Genomic DNA, 21,503 nt, shown 5'->3' on the forward strand with positions numbered 1-21,503 from the left:
CCTCTCACCCTCAGAACCTCCAAACACCGAGTAAAACAACCTTGGCTCACATCACAAACTCGATTTCTCCAGCGATGCTCTAGGAGTGCCGAGCGCCTATGGAGGAAATCCCGCACACCAGAAAACTTCATCCACTACAAGTTCATGTTAAGGACCTACAACTCTTCCCTTCACCTCGCCAAACAGACCTACTTCACCACCCTTATCTCCTCACTAGCCAACAATCCAAAAAAGCTCTTTGACACCTTACACTCCCTCCTCAGTCCCAAAGCACAGACCCCTATCACAGACCTTCATGCTGATGACCTGGCCTCGTATTTCACAGAGAAAATAGAAAACATCCGCCAAGAGATCAGCTCCCAGTCACTAAGCGTTGTGAATCCCATCCCTCGCCACATCCCATCCAGCTCACTTTCCACATTTGACCCAGTCACAGAGGAGGAAGTCTCCAGGCTCCTCTCTTCTTCTCATCCTACCACTTGCCCTACTGATCCCTTCCCCTCACGCCTACTCCAGACACTCTCTCCGGTTGTCACCACTCACCTAACTAAAATCTTCAATCTCTCTCTCTCTTCTGGTATCTTCCCTTCCTCCCTCAAACACTCTATTATTACTCCATTATTAAAAAAACCTTCTCTCGATCCGTCCTGCACAAGCAACTACAGACCAGTCTCCAATCTCTCCTTCATCTCTAAACTCTTGGAGCGCCTGGTCTACTCTCGTCTCACCCGCTACCTCTCCTCTCACTCTCTTCTAGATCCTTTACAGTCTGGCTTCCGCCCTTTACACTCAACAGAAACTGCTCTTGTCAAAGTGACCAATGACCTATTGACAGCAAAACGTAACGGTGACCACTCGCTGCTTATTCTTCTTGACCTTTCTGCAGCCTTCGACACTGTTGACCACCATCTCCTTCTCTCTATGCTCCATTCTATTGGCCTAAAGGACACTGTGCTTTCCTGGTTCTCTTCCTATCTTTCTGGCCGCTCGTTCAGTGTATCATTTGCTGGCTCCACATCTTCTCCTCTTCCTCTCACTGTTGGGGTCCCTCAAGGTTCAGTCCTTGGCCCTCTTCTGTTCTCCCTCTACACTGCCCCAATTGGACAGACCATCAGCAGATTTGGCTTTCAGTACCATCTTTATGCTGATGACACACAGCTATACACCTCATCCCCTGAGCTCACCCCCGCTGTACTACAGAACACAAGTGACTGCCTGACTGCAGTTTGCAACATCATGTCTGCTCTCTATCTGAAACTTAACCTTTCCAAAACTGAACTTCTTCTTTTCCCTCCATCTCCCAACCTTCCTAAACCTGACATCTCCCTCTCTGTGTGTGGCACAGCGATAAGTCCTAGGCTGCAGGCCCGCTGTCTGGGGGTTATACTTGACACTGATCTCTCCTTCACCTCCCACATACAATCTCTTGCCCGCACCTGCCGCTTGCACCTTAAGAACATCTCTAGAATCCGCCCCTTTCTCACAATGGAAACGACAAAAACCCTCACCGTGGCCCTGATCCACTCTCGCCTTGACTACTGTAACTCTCTATTAATTGGTCTCCCCCTAACTAGACTCTCCCCTCTACAGTCCATCCTTAATGCAGCAGCTAGGGTCACCTATCTGGCTAACCGCTACTCGGACGCCTCTGCGCTGTGCCAGTCATTGCACTGGCTGCCCATATATCACAGGATCCAATTCAAACTGCTTGTTCTCACCCACAAAGCTCTCCACAGTGCAGCACCCTCCTACATCTCCACCCTCCTCTCTGTCTATCATCCCACCCGTTCTCTACGCTCTGCAAATGACTTTCGACTAACATCCACACTAATTCGAACCTCCCACTCCCGAATCCAAGACTTCTTCCGAGCTGCACCAAACCTCTGGAATGCTCTACCCCAAGAAGTTAGGACAAATCACAACTTACTCAGCTTCAGACGCTCCCTAAAAACGCATCTTTTTAGGGCGGCCTATCACACTCCCTAGCCAAACTAATTTCACATAATCCCTCTACAACTTCTCAGAACATAACCCCACGTCAAACTCCTTGGCACCCAAATGCATCTCAAGGCTCTTGCCAACTGGTCCAGGAAGCCATCATCTATCCCCCATGAGCTGGCTGGATTGTCATTTTAAATAAACACTTGTACCTTGCCCCTCCCCCCATCTCATTGTAGATTGTAAGCTCTCACGAGCAGGGTTGCCATTTTTCCTTTTAAATATTGTAGCCTCTATAATTGTTACTTGTTTGTATATGTTTATGTATATGATATGTATATGTTCCTCCTGAATTGTAAAGCGCTGCGGAATATGTTGGCGCTATAGAAATAAAGATTATTATTATTATTATTATTATTATAAAGACAAAATACAAGAACAATAAGCCAGGCAATGTCTTTACATGGAACCTGTCATCAAGATGTTATACCCCTTAGGTGCCATCATTGCCCGCGATCATCTCATCCGATGGGGAGACGCATGTGCAGATTAGCTAACGTCATCAGGAGCTTACTGCGCATGCGCCACTGCCTCTGAGGAGACAGCTGTGGGCAATGATGGCACCTGGTGCAGAATCTCAGCTAGGGAAGGATGGTCACTGAGAGAAGAGTGAGGAAACACTACAAGCAAAGTATTGATGCAATCATCAGTGAAAGGCCTTTTCTAAGGTCTAGTTTCCTGATGACGGGTTCCCTTTACCGGAATTTACATTTTACATCCACATACTTGTAGAGAGGTATTACAGGTGCACAATAATCTGTGACCTTTCTGTTCAGATTACAGAATGACATTATTCATCATAAAATACAGCGACATACAGTTATCTACTGTGTAAAAACATTTCCAAAATATAACTTTTTGTCTTCTTCCTCTAGTATCTCCTGGCCATGGTCCTCGTGTACTTCAAGAGAGCCGGACTGAGCACCGAGGAATATAGAGAGAACTTCTTTCCATCCCTGTAAGTGTTTTCATGAAAACATATTTTTAGCAAAACTCTCAATAATTGTGGATCCGGTATTTTATATTAGATTTATCAATTATAGACGGAAACGCAATTATGGGCATTATCTGATTGGAAAGTAAAAAATATTCTATCATTGTATCTGCAAAGAGAAAATAGGAAGCCTATATATCTTGGGCTGTGTTCAAACACATGATTCTTGTGGGGGTTTTCTGCAGCTAAAATCTGCTCTCTGGGAAGTAAATTGCTGCGGTCAAAATGCCCATTTTTCAACAACTGAGATGCTGCAGATTTCAAAATGCCGCAGTTCTCAAATTCAAAAAGAAAAGACAACACGTGCATGAGATTTCTGAAATCTTAAAGCTTGATAAAAAGCAGTTTCTAATTTACACGAAAAAACACTGAAAAAATAACGCTGAAAAACGTGTGATCAGAACCATACTATGCGGCCTTATGACTTACTTGGGATCCATATTGACTGTTTTTTTTTACATCATTGTATCATTTATATTCACCCCTTCCTTTTGCACTTACAATATATATGGGTCATAACGTTTGTCTTTTTTTCAGCTTCTTAGCCAACCAATTTGAAGAGGACGTTGACTTCCGTGAAGAAATCTATGCGTGGGCGTTAGGAAGAACCTGGGAACAGCGGAAAGAAGAGCTGCATTACCAACGCAACTAGCTGCTCCTCCGGATGGACTTCAGAGCTTGGGTGGACCGGGCCACATGTGATCTGGTAAGTATACCGTATTTTTTGTTTTATAAGACACACTATATTATAAGACAAACCCCAAATTTAAAGATAAAAAAGGTAATAAAAAAATGGGATCCGTCTTATACTCCGGTGGTGTCATACCGGACGGGGGCCGCAGCAGTGTCACAGGAGGCAGGGGTGGTGCTGGAGTAGGCGATGCTGCAGGCGCTTCAGTGGAGACTGTGCTGGCTGCGGTGGGGACTGTGCTGGCTGCGGTGGGCACTGTGCTGGCTGCGGTGGGGGCTGTGCTGGCTGCGGAGGGTGTTCTGGCTGTGTGGAGCAGGGCGGTGTGGCGGATGTCACAGATGCTCTGTTGGAGGGTTTCAAAGAAATGGCGTCCAGCGTTTTCACGTGCACAGATTGAGCTCTCGGCTCAATGACAAGCCCAGATCTCATCTGTGCACGCGCCACCTCCGTGCACTATTTTCCTTAAGTCCACTGCTGAGAGATCAAGGGACCGAAGACACGTGTGCACAGATCAGATCTGAGCCAAGAGCGCCATATGTGCACTCGCCAACTGCGGGTGCCATTATTTAAAGCCCGCACCGCCGACAGAGCATCTCATTCACCACACCGCCCTGCTCCACACAGCCCCCACAGCAGCCAGCACAGTGCTCACCTCAGCCAGCACAGCACTCACCGCAGCCAGCACAGTCCTCGCCGCAGCCAGCACAGTCCCCGCCGCAGCCAGAACAGCGCCCAGCAGCCAGCACAGCACCCACTCTCATTTTCCTCCCAAATTTTTGGAGGAAAAGTGCGTATTATAATCTGAAAAATACAGTATATATATATATATATATATATATATATATTTCATTATATAAGATGTCATTTCAGACCATGGCACAAGACTCTTCCCATTGGGTGTGGATGAGAAACCGGCGAATCCATCACAGCTGGGCTATTGGGTACGAGAAGAGGCATGCATGGGAGCTCGAAGTCCATGGCCCATGGAGGAGGCCGCCGTCCTGTGCCCGTTGCAGAAACATCATTTTGCATCCATGCAAGTGGGAAGTGAATGGAAACATCATCAGCCGGAAAGACACAACAGTGGACCCTGGGACATCAGTTGAGATCCTTGACTAATATCACCAATGGTAAGTAATCATTAATGCCATAGAGAAGTAGGAAATCAAAGATATAACTAAACTGTGAAATAGTATTCTGTATGTCAGGTAAATACAAAATACAGTTATGGTTCTTACATCTTTAGTACATTCATTTCTCACTAGGAGATTCTGCTGCCCGAGAGGTAAAAAACCATGATAGATGACCAACAAAAGGAGCGGGTAATGTATAATGCACGCATGCACATGAAAAACACACATAATACATCAAAATACATACACAAATACTAACATACCGCACATACATACAAACACACACTGAATGATTTATAGTGTTAACCTCCCTTAGTATGCCCGGAGGAAGGGCAGTACAGGGCCATGGATTCCCTGCAAGTTTCCTCCACTGGGGGTTTTTCCTGACCTGAGTGTCGCTGTACGCTCTTCGTGAGTGATGAGAGGTAGCAAACATAAACATATAACACATACTAAACTATAATAAATATAATTTAGTTTAACTTTTTTTACTTGGTCTGAGTCTTTTCTTGTGTTAGAGTTATATATTGCGGCCTGTGTGATGGATTTCTAACGTCGTCAGGGTTGTATTTGGCCTTCGTGCTGCCCTAGGCACTTGAAGTGGTCGCGCCCCTTACTGACAATGTAAAACTATGATTTTGGGCACACAACATCTATTTAAGGTGGATCTGCTCTGTAACACACTTGAAAAAGTGCTGAACGCTATAAGAATGAAGATCTGCAATTGCTGCACACATGTTAAGTTTTATTTAGCTTATTGTAACAGCTTCAGATTTTCAAAGACACTAAAGGCTGCTTTACACGCTATGATTTCTCGTGGGATCGCATGTGCGATCGCACCTGCCCCCATCGTTTGTGCGGCACGGGTAATTTGTTGCCCGTGTCAGACAAAGTCGATAACCCCCGTCACACATACCTCCCAAATGATGAGAAAACTGTACCTCATAACCATCATCTATCACAGAAATAATAAGGCACAATTGCCCTTAGTAGGGCAAAACATGTACCTAGCACATACTCCTATACAACATCAAAAACAGAAGAACCATGGAGTAATAAATGGTGCAAAAATAGTGACAATTTTTATTCAAATATATGGGGGTGAACAAAACGCAAGGAAAAGGATGAATACAAATGGCCATATAAATACAATAAAATACATAGAATGGGGGGAATATAAGAATAGAAAATAGCCCCAGGGGCAGCGGCAGCAGCATGTATAGAAATGATCACAGAATATCAGTGCATATACCTGAATAGCTGTTGTTATGAACAAAACACCACCATGACGGCATGTAATAATCATAAAGTGCTGAGTGCTTAAGGGGATTCAGTGCAAAAAATAGCAGCATGCAAAATTTATAAAGTGCCAAATGCAAACATACAATGGTCATGCTGCTAAAAAGCACGATGTATATATAGAATCCACTGTGTTTCCTGCCATCAGCATAGTGCCCTGTTAAACAATGCACAGAAAGCTGCTTGCAAAAGATGCTGGTAACAAAGCAAAGCCAATTCCCCAGGTAGGGAGACCCCCCATAAAGGAAAGCCCCCTATAACCTCCAACGTACGTTTCGCCAGGTAAATACTGCCACTGTGGGCACTGCTTCATCATATAATTTAGTTTAACTTTTTTTACTTGGTCTGAGTCTTTTCTTGTGTTAGAGTTATATATTGCGGCCTGTGTGATGGATTTCTAACGTCGTCAGGGTTGTATTTGGCCTTCGTGCTGCCCTAGGCACTTGAAGTGGTCGCGCCCCTTACTGACAATGTAAAACTATGATTTTGGGCACACAACATCTATTTAAGGTGGATCTGCTCTGTAACACACTTGAAAAAGTGCTGAACGCTATAAGAATGAAGATCTGCAATTGCTGCACACATGTTAAGTTTTATTTAGCTTATTGTAACAGCTTCAGATTTTCAAAGACACTAAAGGCTGCTTTACACGCTATGATTTCTCGTGGGATCGCATGTGCGATCGCACCTGCCCCCATCGTTTGTGCGGCACGGGTAATTTGTTGCCCGTGTCAGACAAAGTCGATAACCCCCGTCACACATACCTCCCAAATGACCTTGCTGTGGGCGGCGAACATCAACTTTCTGAAGGGGGAGGGACGTTCGGCGTCACCGCGACGTCGTGCAGCGGCCACCCAATAGAAGCGGAGAGGCGGAGATGAGCAGGACATAACATCCCGCCCACCTCCTTCTTTGCGCATTGCCGGCGGGACCCAGGTAAGCTGCAGTTCATCGTCCCCGGGGTTTTTAACACGGAGAGATGAGTGCTGCCTCGGGAACAATGAACAACCAGCGCGCAGAAGGACGTTCCATTTTTAAAAAATGAACAACGTGTCAACGAGCAACGATAAGGTATTTTTGCACGATCACAGTCGCTCGTAGCTGTCACACTCTACGATATGTCAAACGGTGCCGAATGTGCGTCACTAACGACGTGACCCCGACGACATATCGTTAAATACATCGTAGCGTGTAACGGGCCTTTTAGGCTATGTGCCCATGGGACTTTGTACCTGCAGATATTAAACATTTAAAAAATACCTTATTTTTTGGGATATATCTTCTATATTTTAGGTCCATTAATTCTGAGCACATTGGTGTGGGTCTGGGTCCGGAGACCCCCGTAAATTGTTCAAAAGACCTCTTAGAAGTGCACAGCTCAGGAGACAGGACAATGATTTTCTATAGGATCCGCTCTGTGCTGTGTGTCCTCTTCTAAAAGAGCTTTTCAGTTGTAGTTGAGAGTCTCCGGACCAGATTTCTCACCAATCTGCTCAGAATTATTGGGCATAAAATATAAAAAAAAACAAAAAGTGCAGTTACTCTTTGAGGTGCATTTACACTGCTGCCAATAATCAGAAACCGATTGATCTATCTAAACCGGCTGTCAGATCACCCGATGCACAAGCAAAAGGTTTGTTTGGTGAAGTGATTTTTCCATTTACATAAATAAAGATTGATATAAGGGACGATTCCTCTACAAAAATCACACACAGTTTAGTTTTAAAGGGGTTGTCCGATCTAGAATGATAAGTCTGCAGTGCGTCTATGTGTTACTCTATGACTGCAGACTTGTGAATCCTCCAGCGCACTCACAATGGTCAAGTATGCGATATGCAGACTCCTAGAGAGAACTCGTCTAGTGGGTACGGCCTCGCATAATGCACTTGTATTGAGCGAGGTGGCGTCCCCTAGACGGATTCTAGCTGGGACTCTGCATATCGCATACTTGACTTTCGTTCTCGTTGCAGACATCGGAGAATCCTCGTAGTGCACAGTGAGTGCACTCGGAGGATTCCCAAATCTGCAGTCATACAGAGTGACACACAGAGGGACTGCAGACTTGTCATTCTAGACTGGACAACCCTTTTAATATTTGCTTCAAAATCTATTTTTTAAAATGCAAATAAGGGGCTTCGGTGCACCCTTGGCGTGGACTATGCCTTGGTGCACTCATATTTGCATATGAAAGCCAGTCCCTTGTGTTGATTGACAGCGCTCACTTAGTAAGAGCAATAAAAATCAGACATACAAGCTGATATTAGACAGCACTCACTTTTACTATTGGAGCGCTGTCAATAAATACAAAAGACTTTAAAATACAAATATGGGAGCGTAACGGTGCACCGAGACAAAGCCCACCCCAATGGTGCATCAAAGCAAAGCCCACCCCAACGGTACACCGACACAAAGCCCACCCCAACGGTGCACCAAAGCAAACACCACCCCAAGTGTAGACCAAAGTAAACACCACCCCAACAAAGACCACACCAAGGTGCACCAAAGTAAACACCACCCCAACAAAGACCACACCAACGGTGCACCAAAGCAAAGACCACACCAACAGTGCACCCACACAAAGACCACACCAACGGTGCACCAAAGCAAAAACTAGCCCATTGGTGCACTAAAGCAAAGACCACACCCATGGTGCACCAAAACGCCCTCATTTGCATATTAAATAAAAGTAGATTTTTCTGCAAATATTAAAGGGAACCTGTCACCAGTTTTTCAGTCTATATGCTGCGGCCACCACCACTGAGCTCTTATATATGGCATTCTAACATGCTGTATACAAGAGCCCAGGACACTGTGTAGAACATAAAAATCCCTTTATATTACTCACCTAGGGGGCGGGGCGGTGCAGACTGGTCGAATGTGTGTCTCCGTTCTCCGGTACCGGCGCCCCCTCCTTCAAACATCTTTGTCCTCCTTCTTCTGAAGCCTGGGTGCATGACGAGTCCTACGTCATCCACACTCGCCGGCATTGTGGTCCTGTGCAGTCGCACTTTGATCTGCCCTGAATGCATTGTAGTGCACCTGTGCAGGAGCTCAATGTCGGCTAGTGTGGATGACGTAGAACACGTCATGAAGCCACGCTTCAGAAGAAGAAGGACAAAGATGGCCGAAAGAGGAGGTGCCAGTACCGGAGAACAGAGACACCCATCCGACCAGTCTGCACCGCAACGCCCTTTAGGTGAGTATAAAGTGATTTTTATGTTCTACACAGCAGCCTGGGCTCTTATATACAGTATGTTAGAATGCTGTATATAAGAGCCCACTGGTGGTGGCCGCAGCTTATGTGGCGCCCCAGGACCTGGTCGCCACAACAGCATTGCCTTTCCAAAGGGTTAATGCTGAGCCTGGAGGTAATTGGGAGGTCTATTGGCCAGTAAGTTTAACAACCAATGCAGTTCTCCCTCCGGCCAGCAGGGGGAGCTCTGAACCTGGAATTGCAGGGAGCATTCCTTAAGTCTGACCTGAGGGAGTAAGTAGTAGTCAGTCTGTAGAGAGAAGTGATAGCAAGCAGACGCAGAGTGTGCTGTCCTGTGGAACTGGTGCCTAGAGCTGGAACAGCTTGGCCCAGTGAAGCAGGGGGAGCAGAGAGGCACAGAAGAGACTCGGACATCGGAGTCTGTGGCCACCAGGGCCTAAAATACTCCCTGGTAGCCGAATCCGGAGGGCAGGAGAGCTGCAAGCACCTGGCCCATAAACAGCCCGAAGGTACAGCTGCATCATCAGGGCCCGGTGTGGACTCCAGCAGAGAAGCACCAGAGAGGGCCTGTGCAGCCTACCACAGAGGGAAAGGGACGTACCACCAGTCCCAGCAGCAAGAGGGCCATTGCTAAGTTCAGAGAGCAGGGTCCTATCACAGAAAAGAAAAGGAACAGGAGTAGGCCTCATACTCATCTGGCCAAAACGACATCTCAGTTACTTCCAGGCCGGTCGGAGCCCTCTACCACCTGTAACGGTCTCCCAGGACTAACCGTTTGTGGAGTAAAAGAGGAGAAGGTAAAGAGACTGTTGTTTGTGCCTGTTTCTTTCATGCCTGTCGGCCCTGCACTGTGTTTTCCACACAACACCATAGACTCTCACGAGCACCAACAGTGTCCCCGGGGCACCGCTCCACCTGTGGGGAGCAGTACAACCATTGCTGCCATATCATCACCCCGGAGGCCTCACACAGCAGCGGCGGCTTAATAGCCGCATACCACAGGTGGCGTCACAAACTTTATTCATCACCAAGTCATCAGCCACATATTTAACTGACACCCACCAGGGCCACGGAGTCGGGCCCCGCCACCACTGACTACCTCCGGACTAGTCCGGCCCGGCACCGGGTGTCCCATAGCCCTGGGGTGGGCGAGTCAACTTTGGCGTCACGAACAGGATTTCGTGCCCGGTCCCACCGGGTACTGTGCGCCTGCAGAAACTGTGCTTAAAAGACTGTGTTACTGTTTGCAAACTGCCGCCATTAGCCTCGCTGAGCGCAGGAAGAAGGGGGGTGTGCTTGACAAAGAGCGCGAAGGGAGCGCGCCATCAGAGCAGAGCGCCGTTAACCCCGCGCGACCCAGAAGGGAATTTGAAAAGTGAACGGAGCCTGGTGAGGTTCACTAAGGGGGAGGAAGATGTCCGACACAGAGGGAGAGCAGGTGGCTGTAGCAGCTCAAGACGCAGCAGCACCGGCCGATGTAATCCCAGTCGCCGTCGCCCCAGCCCCCGCTGTAGCGCCGGTAATGCCGATCACAGTGCCGTACATCCCGGGAGCAGAATGGCTGCCGCAGTACTCCGGGGAGTCACATACCCTGAGCGACTTCAGAGAAAGGCTGCACAGCTTGTTTAGAGTGTATCCTCTGACTGAGAGCCAGAAGGTGGGCATATTAATGAGGCAGCTAGCCGGCGCGGCCCAGCGTGAAGTGAAGTCCTGGCCTGATACAGATAAAGGGACAGCAACCCAGATACTGGCCAAGTTAAAGAGTACTTTTGACACCCGCACCGCAGCAGAGATAAAGATGAGATTCTTTGGGTGCAAACAACGGGCCACAGACAGCATACAGGACTATGCCTTAAACCTGCAGGAGGCCCTGGGAGCAATTAAACAGGTGGACCCAGAGAGTGTACGTGAAGAAGATAAACTCCTAATTGAGCAGTTCATAGAGGGGCTCCTGTCAGATGCCCACAGGACACAGCTGCGTATCATGGTCCTGCAGAACACTGCTCTGGACCAGGCCATCCGGGTACTGAGAGAATCTACACCGAATGACCCAGTACCCCTCCGGCCTCTTGCTATCACGTACCCCGGGGTGGTGCCTGTAACACGAGCCGCTGCAGGGGCTGAGGCGCAGTCCCTGGATAAGGATCCCGCTGCAGAGCTCAGACAGCAGGTCCAGGAGCTGACCAAGTCTGTAGCTGCCCTTGCCAAGACCGTGCAGTCTCTACAAGTGACCCCATCGCCTGCAAGAATCGAGTTGGCCTCCAGCCCAGATGACGTCCCATGGATGCGACAGAGGAGGATTCCGCCGACCCGAGGAAAAGACACAGACCGGTATGATTCAACTGGACAACCGATCTGCCGCCGCTGCAGCCAGGCGGGCCACATTGCAAGGCACTGTCCTTTAAATGGGCTGAGCCTGGGGCCAGGAGTCAACCCCCAGGTGTAAAGAAGCCCGGCTCAACCCCCAGCCGCAGCAAGTATGTGGGAGGACGACCGGTCCTTCCTATTGTGCTGGATGGGATCCCTTTGAACGCCCTCCTGGATACGGGGTCCCAGGTAACAACCATCCCTTATAAACTGTACAAAAGATATTGGGCTGATTCAGACATTGACCATGGCCCAGATGATGATTTAACAATTGTGGCCAGTAATGGTCAGCCCTTGCCTCAAATTGGGTACAAGGAAGTAACCATTAAAGTGGGGCGGGTAGAATTGCCATGTCAGGGGATGATAATTGTAGATATTGATCGCAAAGAATCTAACCCACTGCTAACCATTGGTACAAATGTGATGGAAAATTGTCTTGCCGAAGTGATAATTTTGTTGCAGCAGGAGTCTGAAACTGCCAGCTCCGGGCAGCGGCGTGCCCTACAGAGGGAGATCAGAGCCCTGATGAGGAGGCAGCAGGTAGAGCTGGCCGGAGGAGAAATTGGCAGTGTAAGGGTAAGTGACCCTCTCCCCATTGCAATACCCCCAAGAAGTGAAATGTTGATATGGTGTCGGGCAGCAATAGGCCTCAAGGGTCAGGATTACCAGGCCTTGGTAGAACCGGTGTATTCAGACAGCAGGCGTGGAGTCCTGATAGCCAGAGGTTTAGCAGACGTCCGCAAGGGAAGAGTGCCCGTCCGGGTCCTGAATTGTGGGGAGGAGGAAGCCAAATTGCCCCGGTACGCCACTGTAGCAAAATTGTACACTTTCAGTAACAATACCATCAAAGCAGTGGAACCCTTGATCCCGTCCCACCAGGCGGAAGACAATGGCTCCAAGGGACAGCTGGAAGACTGGTGCCAAAAATTACATGTGGGCACCGACTCCACCCCCTCACACCAAAAGCATGGGGTTTACCGAGTGGTACAGGAGTACACCCCCTAGATTTTGGGCAGGTAAAAGGGGTTAAACATCAAATCCCCACGGGTGATCATCATCCTATTAAAGAGAGATACCGCCCTGTACCCCCAGCACAGTATCAGCGTGCCAAAGAAATGTTACAGGAAATGAAGGAGGCTGGGGTTATCAGAGATAGTTGTAGCCCCTGGGCAGCTCCACTAGTGCTCGTAAAGAAAAAAGATGATACAATGAGAATGTGCGTAGATTACAGACAAATTAACCGCATTACACATAAAGATGCTTATCCATTACCCAGAATAGAAGAGTCACTAACAGCCTTAAAATCAGCTAACTATTTCTCCACCCTGGATCTCACCAGTGGGTATTGGCAGGTTCCCGTGACAGAGGCGGACAAGGAGAAGACTGCCTTCACGACACCAAGGGGCCTCTGCGAGTTCAACTGTATGCCATTCGGGCTCTGCAACGCCCCAGGGACATTCCAAAGGTTGATGGAGTGCTGTTTGGGCCATCACAACTTTGAAACTGTGCTGTTGTACCTGGATGACGTCATAGTCTACGCCAAGACTTATGAAGACCACCTGAGGCACTTAGCAGAGGTGTTCGAGTCCCTGTCGGAGTATGGCCTGAAGATAAAGCCGTCCAAATGTCACCTCTTGAAGCCAAAGGTACAGTACTTGGGTCATGTGGTCAGCGCAGAAGGCGTGGCACCTGATCCAGAGAAAGTCACAGTGATCAAGGACTGGCCGAGACCCACCACGGTAAAGGAGGTGCGGCAGTTCCTTGGGCTGGTGGGCTACTACCGAAGATTCATTGATGTTTTCACCAAGATAGCAGCGCCTCTTCAAGATCTCCTGGTGGGCCAGCCAAAGAAGGCTAAGAAGCAAAGCCCTCCATTTGAATGGAACAGCCAAATAGAAACGTCTTTTGTCCGGCTGAAAGGGGCTCTCACGGGAGAAGAAATTCTGGCCTACCCTGACTACAGCCAGCCGTTTGTACTGTACACAGACGCCAGCAATGTGGGCCTGGGAGCAGTTCTGTCCCAGGTGCAGGGAGGCAGAGAGAAGGTGATAGCTTGCGCCATCAGGAAGCTTCGTCCCACAGAAAGGAATCCAGAAAACTACAGTTCCTTCAAGCTGGAGTTCCTCGCTATTGTTTGGGCAGTGACTGAACGCTTCAAGCACTATCTGGCGTCGGCCAAGTTCACCATCTTCACGGACAACAATCCGTTGACACATCTGGCAACAGCCAAGCTAGGTGCGTTGGAGCAGCGATGGATGGCCCGGCTGTCTAACTTTGACTTTACCATCAAGTACCGGGCTGGCAAGAAGAATAACAATGCTGATGCGCTGTCCAGAATGCCTCACTTACCCGAGTCTGGAGAAGACCTGGATGAACTCGAAGAGATAGAGTTATCGGCTTTCCATCACCAAGGTGTTTCCCAGTGTGAGCATGCTGTAGGAGAGAAGCGCTCGAGCCAGCACGAGGTCTCGGTCAACCCAATACTCCAACATAATTGGGAAGAGACACAGAACGGTGACCCGGCCATGCAATTGGTCAAAGAAAAGCTAGCACAAGCTGAGACCCATCTTGGCCCAGATGCTCCAGAAGAAGCCCAGCAGTTGTGGAAGGAGAGGGGACGACTGTTCACCTACCAAGGCAAGCTCTGCAAGAGATATGTCAACTGGCGAACGTATGAACTCGTCTGGCAGATTGTGGTCCCACAGAGGGATGCTCCAATGGTCCTAGCAGCTTACCATGATAACGCAGGACACTCCGGGTGGAAGAAGTTGGAGACCCTACTCCGTGATCGGTTCTACTGGATGCACATGAGAAAGACAGTTGAGAAGTGGTGCCGAGACTGTGGTCCGTGTAACCTGAGGCAGAAAGATGGTGCCAGCCAGAGGTCTCCCCTACAGCCAATTGTCACAAAGCAGCCCCTGGAGTTGGTGGCCCTGGACCACGTGAAGTTAACACCAAGCCGGTCAGGCTATGTGTACGCACTCACCATTGTGGACCATTACTCTCGTTTCCTGGTAGTAGTGCCGGTGAAAGACCAGACAGCCAGAACAGCAGCTAGAGCATTTCAAGCATACTTTTGTCGACCTCACGGTTATCCGGAAAGGGTACTGACTGATCAAGGTCCTGCATTCGAGGCAGAGGTGTTCCGAGAGTTCTGTAACATGTACGGTTGTAAGAAAATCAGAACAACACCGTACCACCCCCAAACCAATGGATTGTGCGAGAAGATGAACCATGTGGTTATTGATATGCTCAAGACTTTGCCTCTGGAAGAAAGAAACCAATGGCCAGAGAAGTTACCAGATCTGGTAGACCTGTATAACCATATCCCAGTAAACTCGACCAACTGCAGCCCTGCTTACCTGATGCGAGCAAGACCTGGCAAGTTACCTGTAGACTTTGAGATGGGAACTGTGTCACCTGAAGCAGTTCAAGAGATAGAAGATTGGGATACAGAGCGACAACAGCAGTACTGCAAAGTCCAGGAATGCGTAGAAAAGAGCCTGTCCCAAGCAAGAACGAGACAAGAGCAGAACTACAATCAAACGGCCCCAGCAACTCCCTTAGCACCTGGAGAACAGGTCCTCAAGAAAAAGCGGAGGGCGCATAAATTAGATGATCAGTGGGAGAATGAACCCTACACCATTATTCCCTCCAACTTTGACAATAGTAAGGTATGCCTCATAAGCAAAGATGAAGGCAAGACCTATCAAACAGTTTCTAGAGACCACCTGAAAGCGTGCCCTGAGCGGTGCAAGATCCAAAAAGAAGTGGAAGAAATTCAAGAAAAAGAGGAAGAGATGATTAGAGTTGAGCGCGGTTCGTGGTTCGAGGTTCTCCAGTTCTAGGCTCGAGTGATTTTGGGGCCTGTTCTAGATCGAACTAGAACTCGAGCTTTTTGCAAAAGCTCGATAGTTCTAGAAACGTTCGAGAACGGTTCTAGCAGCAAAAAAACAGCTAAATCCTAGCTTGGTTTCTGCTGTAATAGTGTAAGTCACTCTGTGAATCACACTATTATGACATTTCAGTGTATAGTGTGCGTGAACAGCGCCTTCAGATCACTGCTGTTTCTATAATGGCGATCGCCATTTTTTTTTTTTCCCTTGTCTTCCTTCCCTAAGCGCGCGCGTGTAGTGGGGCGGGCCAGCATGTCAGCCAATCCCAGACACACACACAGCTAAGTGGACTTTTAGCCAGAGAAGCAACGGCATGTGTGATAGGATGTCCATGTCACATGTCCCTGCATTATAAAACCGGACATTTTCCTCCAGGACGCCATTATCTCTTCTGCGTCTTTGGTGTCAGACATCACTGTCGCAGCTCTGTCCTCCTGAGTCCTATCGCCGATACAGCTGTATGCGCTGCATACACAGCGTTAGACAGCTTAGGGAGAGCACTTTCTAGCAGTCCTTTTAAGGGCTCAAACCGGCAGGGTCAGAGAGCCATAGGTGACAGGTCCTGAAAACCGCAACAGCGTCTGTGTAGCAAAGGTCAGGGATTTCCTCCCTGCATTTCACCATTAGGAGGGAATAGAAAGGCAGGCTTCCATTCCTCTACCCATACCCACAATCCTGGCACTGTACCCTCCTGTCCTCTGCACACTCCAACTCATTATAACTAAGCCATTATACTAGCAAACACTCAGTGTACATAGTGGCATCCTAAACGTGGCTATTGGACTTTGCTATAGTCCCACTAGTGCAAAGACATTTGCAGAGCACGTCTGCCTGCATTGCACACTACAACTCTTTTTAACTAAGCCATTATACTAGCAAACAGTCAGTGTACCTAGTGGCATCCTAAACGTGGCTATTGTACATTTGTCTAGTCACACTATTGTAAAGATATTTGCAGCACGTCTGCCTGCATTGCACACTCCAACTTTTTTAAACTAAGCCATTATACTAGCAAACACTCAGTGTACCTAGTGGCATCCTAAACGTGGCTATTGGACTTTGCTATAGTCCCACTAGTGCAAAGACATTTGCAGAGCGCGTCTGCCTGCATTGCACACTCCAACTCATTATAACTAAGCCATTATACTAGCAAACACTCAGTGTACCTAGTGGCATCCTAAACGTGGCTATTGGACTTTGCTATAGTCCCACTAGTGCAAAGACATTTGCAGAGCGCGTCTGCCTGCATTGCACACTCCAACTCATTATAACTAAGCCATTATACTAGCAAACACTCAGTGAACCTAGTGGCATCCTAAACGTGGCTATTGTACTTTTGTCTATTCACACTATTGTAAAGATATTTGCAGCACGTCTGCATGCATTGCACACTCCAACTCATTATAACTAAGCCATTATACTAGCAAACACTCAGTGTACCTAGTGGCATCCTATACGTGGCTATTGGACTTTGCTATAGTCCCACTAGTGCAAAGACATTTGCAGAGCACGTCTGCCTGCATTGCACACTACAACTCTTTTTAACTAAGCCATTATACTAGAAAACAGTCAGTGTACCTAGTGGCATCCTAAACGTGGCTATTGGACTTTTGTCTATTCACACTATTGTAAAGATATTTGCAGCACGTCTGCCTGCATTGCACACTCCAACTTTTTTAAACTAAGCCATTATACTAGCAAACACTCAGTGTACCTAGTGGCATCCTAAACGTGGCTATTGTACTTTTGTCTATTCACACTATTGTAAAGATATTTGCAGCACGTCTGCCTGCATTGCACACTCCAACTTTTTTAAACTAAGCCATTATACTAGCAAACACTCAGTGTACCTAGTGGCATCCTAAACGTGGCTATTGTACTTTTGTCTATTCACACTATTGTAAAGATATTTGCAGCACGTCTGCCTGCATTGTACACTCAAACTTTTTTAAACTAAGCCATTATACTAGCAAACACTCATTGTACCTAGTGGCATCCTAAACGTGGCTATTGTACTTTTGTCTATTCACACTATTGTAAAGATATTTGCAGCACGTCTGCCTGCATTGCACACTCCAACTTTTTTAAACTAAGCCATTATACTAGCAAACACTCAGTGTACCTAGTGGCATCCTAAACGTGGCTATTGTACTTTTGTCTATTCACACTATTGTAAAGATATTTGCAGCACGTCTGCCTGCATTGCACACTCCAACTTTTTTAAACTAAGCCATTATACTAGCAAACACTCAGTGTACCTAGTGGCATCCTAAACGTGGCTATTGTACTTTGCTATAGTCCCACTAGTGCAAAGACATTTGCAGAGCGCGTCTGCCTGCATTGCACACTCCAACTCATTATAACTAAGCCATTATACTAGCAAACACTCAGTGAACCTAGTGGCATCCTAAACGTGGCTATTGTACTTTTGTCTATTCACACTATTGTAAAGATATTTGCAGCACGTCTGCATGCATTGCACACTCCAACTCATTATAACTAAGCCATTATACTAGCAAACACTCAGTGTACCTAGTGGCATCCTATACGTGGCTATTGGACTTTGCTATAGTCCCACTAGTGCAAAGACATTTGCAGAGCACGTCTGCCTGCATTGCACACTACAACTCTTTTTAACTAAGCCATTATACTAGCAAACAGTCAGTGTACCTAGTGGCATCCTAAACGTGGCTATTGGACTTTTGTCTATTCACACTATTGTAAAGATATTTGCAGCACGTCTGCCTGCATTGCACACTCCAACTTTTTTAAACTAAGCCATTATACTAGCAAACACTCAGTGTACCTAGTGGCATCCTAAACGTGGCTATTGTACTTTTGTCTATTCACACTATTGTAAAGATATTTGCAGCACGTCTGCCTGCATTGCACACTCCAACTTTTTTAAACTAAGCCATTATACTAGCAAACACTCAGTGTACCTAGTGGCATCCTAAACGTGGCTATTGTACTTTTGTCTATTCACACTATTGTAAAGATATTTGCAGCACGTCTGCCTGCATTGTACACTCAAACTTTTTTAAACTAAGCCATTATACTAGCAAACACTCATTGTACCTAGTGGCATCCTAAACGTGGCTATTGTACTTTTGTCTATTCACACTATTGTAAAGATATTTGCAGCACGTCTGCCTGCATTGCACACTCCAACTTTTTTAAACTAAGCCATTATACTAGCAAACACTCAGTGTACCTAGTGCCATCCTAAACGTGGCTATTGTACTTTTGTCTATTCACACTATTGTAAAGATATTTGCAGCACGTCTGCCTGCATTGCACACTCCAACTTTTTTAAACTAAGCCATTATACTAGCAAACACTCAGTGTACCTAGTGGCATCCTAAACGTGGCTATTGTACCTTTGTCTATTCACACTATTGTAAAGATATTTGCAGCACGTCTGCCTGCATTGCACACTCCAACTTTTTTAAACTAAGCCATTATACTAGCAAACACTCAGTGTACCTAGTGCCATCCTAAACGTGGCTATTGTACTTTTGTCTATTCACACTATTGTAAAGATATTTGCAGCACGTCTGCCTGCATTGCACACTCCAACTTTTTTAAACTAAGCCATTATACTAGCAAACACTCAGTGTACCTAGTGGCATCCTAAACGTGGCTATTGTACTTTTGTCTATTCACACTATTGTAAAGATATTTGCAGCACGTCTGCCTGCATTGCACACTCAAACTTTTTTAAACTAAGCCATTATACTATCAAACAGTCAGTGTACCTAGTGGCATCCTAAACGTGGCTATTGTACTTTTGTCTATTCACACTATTGTAAAGATATTTGCAGCACGTCTGCCTGCATTGTACACTCAAACTTTTTTAAACTAAGCCATTATACTAGCAAACACTCATTGTACCTAGTGGCATCCTAAACGTGGCTATTGTACTTTTGTCTATTCACACTATTGTAAAGATATTTGCAGCACGTCTGCCTGCATTGCACACTCCAACTTTTTTAAACTAAGCCATTATACTAGCAAACACTCAGTGTACCTAGTGCCATCCTAAACGTGGCTATTGTACTTTTGTCTATTCACACTATTGTAAAGATATTTGCAGCACGTCTGCCTGCATTGCACACTCCAACTTTTTTAAACTAAGCCATTATACTAGCAAACAGTCAGTGTACCTAGTGGCATCCTAAACAAGGCTATTGTACTTTTGTCTATTCACACTATTGTAAAGATATTTGCAGCACGTCTGCCTGCATTGCACACTCCAACTTTTTTAAACTAAGCCATTATACTAGCAAACACTCAGTGTACCTAGTGCCATCCTAAACGTGGCTATTGTACTTTTGTCTATTCACACTATTGTAAAGATATTTGCAGCACGTCTGCCTGCATTGCACACTCCAACTTTTTTAAACTAAGCCATTATACTAGCAAACACTCAGTGTACCTAGTGGCATCCTAAACGTGGCTATTGTACTTTTGTCTATTCACACTATTGTAAAGATATTTGCAGCATGTCTGCCTGCATTGCACACTCCAACTTTTTTAAACTAAGCCATTATACTAGCAAACACTCAGTGTACCTAGTGGCATCCTAAACGTGGCTATTGTACTTTGCTATAGTCCCACTAGTGCAAAGACATTTGCAGAGCGCGTCTGCCTGCATTGCACACTCCAACTCATTATAACTAAGCCATTATACTAGCAAACACTCAGTGTACATAGTGGCATCCTAAACGTGGCTATTGGACTTTGCTATTGTCCCACTAGTGCAAAGACATTTGCAGAGCACGTCTGCCTGCATTGCACACTACAACTCTTTTTAACTAAGCCATTATACTAGCAAACAGTCAGTGTACCTAGTGGCATCCTAAACGTGGCTATTGTACATTTGTCTAGTCACACTATTGTAAAGATATTTGCAGCACGTCTGCCTGCATTGCACACTCCAACTTTTTTAAACTAAGCCATTATACTAGCAAACACTCAGTGTACCTAGTGGCATCCTAAACGTGGCTATTGGACTTTGCTATAGTCCCACTAGTGCAAAGACATTTGCAGAGCGCGTCTGCCTGCATTGCACACTCCAACTCATTATAACTAAGCCATTATACTAGCAAACACTCAGTGTACCTAGTGGCATCCTAAACGTGGCTATTGGACTTTGCTATAGTCCCACTAGTGCAAAGACATTTGCAGAGCGCGTCTGCCTGCATTGCACACTCCAACTCATTATAACTAAGCCATTATACTAGCAAACACTCAGTGAACCTAGTGGCATCCTAAACGTGGCTATTGTACTTTTGTCTATTCACACTATTGTAAAGATATTTGCAGCACGTCTGCATGCATTGCACACTCCAACTCATTATAACTAAGCCATTATACTAGCAAACACTCAGTGTACCTAGTGGCATCCTAAACGTGGCTATTGGACTTTTGTCTATTCACACTATTGTAAAGATATTTGCAGCACGTCTGCCTGCATTGCACACTCCAACTTTTTTAAACTAAGCCATTATACTAGCAAACACTCAGTGTACCTAGTGGCATCCTAAACGTGGCTATTGTACTTTTGTCTATTCACACTATTGTAAAGATATTTGCAGCACGTCTGCCTGCATTGTACACTCAAACTTTTTTAAACTAAGCCATTATACTAGCAAACACTCATTGTACCTAGTGGCATCCTAAACGTGGCTATTGTACTTTTGTCTATTCACACTATTGTAAAGATATTTGCAGCACGTCTGCCTGCATTGCACACTCCAACTTTTTTAAACTAAGCCATTATAATAGCAAACACTCAGTGTACCTAGTGCCATCCTAAACGTGGCTATTGTACTTTTGTCTATTCACACTATTGTAAAGATATTTGCAGCACGTCTGCCTGCATTGCACACTCCAACTTTTTTAAACT

This window comes from Anomaloglossus baeobatrachus, chromosome 1 (genome assembly GCF_048569485.1).
Source record: "Anomaloglossus baeobatrachus isolate aAnoBae1 chromosome 1, aAnoBae1.hap1, whole genome shotgun sequence".
Classification (NCBI taxonomy): domain Eukaryota; kingdom Metazoa; phylum Chordata; class Amphibia; order Anura; family Aromobatidae; genus Anomaloglossus; species Anomaloglossus baeobatrachus.